A 1,220-nucleotide genomic window follows, 5' to 3' on the forward strand; every position below is an offset into this window, starting at 1 on the left:
AAACATGGGGCATGGGGGGGCTGGGGGAGCTGCGCCCCCCTCCATTTTTTGCCTCCTGGGCGAAGCAGTAAGTGAGGGGAATCCCAGCATAGCTGATCATAGGAACAGCTGATCGTCGGGAGGAGAAAAAAAAAAGAAATACCTTAAGGCAGGGGTCCCCAACCGCCGGTCCGCGGACCGGTACCGGGCCGCGGAACAAGCCTTACCGGGCCGCTGGTTGCTGGGCGCCGCCATCTTTTTTTGGTAAAAAAGCGCTTCCGGTGAGCTTTTCCGGGTAGAAAGCTCACCGGAAGCGCTTTTTCGTCATAAAAAGATGGCGCCAGCGCTTCGGTGAGCTTTTCCGGTAGAAGCCATTTCTACCCGAAAAAGCTCACCGGAAGCGCTGGCGCCGCCATCTTTTTTTGACGAAACAGCGCTTCTGGTGACGTCACCGGAAGCGCCTTTTCGTCATAAAAAGATGGCGGCGCCCAGTTGACGCCGGTACCGGGCCGCAGCGCCCAGCTGATGCCGGAACCGGGCCGCGCCGTTGAAAAGGTTGGGGATCCCTGCCTTAAGGAGTGAGTGGGCAGGGAAGAACGCAGTCAGCTATGTCGGGCATGCGCGCAATGTTGCACACTGGGAGGGGAGGGGAGGGGGGAGAGGGGTGGGGCCAGCCAGGGGCACAATTTGCCGTTTCTCCGAACTGCACAGAATCATAACAACCAGTTCTATAGAAATGGTCTGAACTGAATAGCCAGAACCCCTGGCTCTGCCTATTTTTAATATATAGGGGCGCATCACTACCTGGCAAATCTTTTAACTCATAGCCGTACAACCTGAAGCCCCAGATCTTTGAATCACAGACTAACAGAGTTGGAAGGGACCTTGGAGTTCATCTAATCCAACCCCCTGCTCGAGCAAAAGCCTACAGCACCCGGTATTCCCAAGCGGTCTCCCATCCAAGTACTAACCAGCCCTGACCCTGCTTAGCTTCTGAAATCAGACGATATCGGGCATTTTCAGGGTAGTATGGCCATAGATAGTGTTTCCACAGGCAAAAAAAGAGCTTTGGCGACAGCCTTTCAAGAGCTCGCAGAATTTACCAAATGCTAAACTGAAGGTGAGACAGAGGAATAGTCTAGGGAGCATATTCCTCAACTTACAACAGTTTGTTTAGTGACTGTTCAAAGTTACAATGGCATTGAAAAATGTGACTTATGAACATTTTTCACAGGTACAAT

The 1,220-nt window shown here is 52.6% G+C and overlaps 1 pseudogene; it reads right to left on the reverse strand.

Moving 5' to 3' along the window:
- Window positions 1-901: 901 nt before the first annotated feature.
- On the reverse strand, window positions 902-1,020 carry LOC113423507 (5S ribosomal RNA; annotated as a pseudogene).
- Window positions 1,021-1,220: the final 200 nt, after the last annotated feature.

The sequence above is a fragment of the Notechis scutatus genome, chromosome 1 (assembly GCF_049901735.1).
Source record: "Notechis scutatus isolate UNSWTSFEM ecotype Mainland chromosome 1, rNotScu1.2, whole genome shotgun sequence".
Lineage (NCBI taxonomy): Eukaryota > Metazoa > Chordata > Lepidosauria > Squamata > Elapidae > Notechis > Notechis scutatus.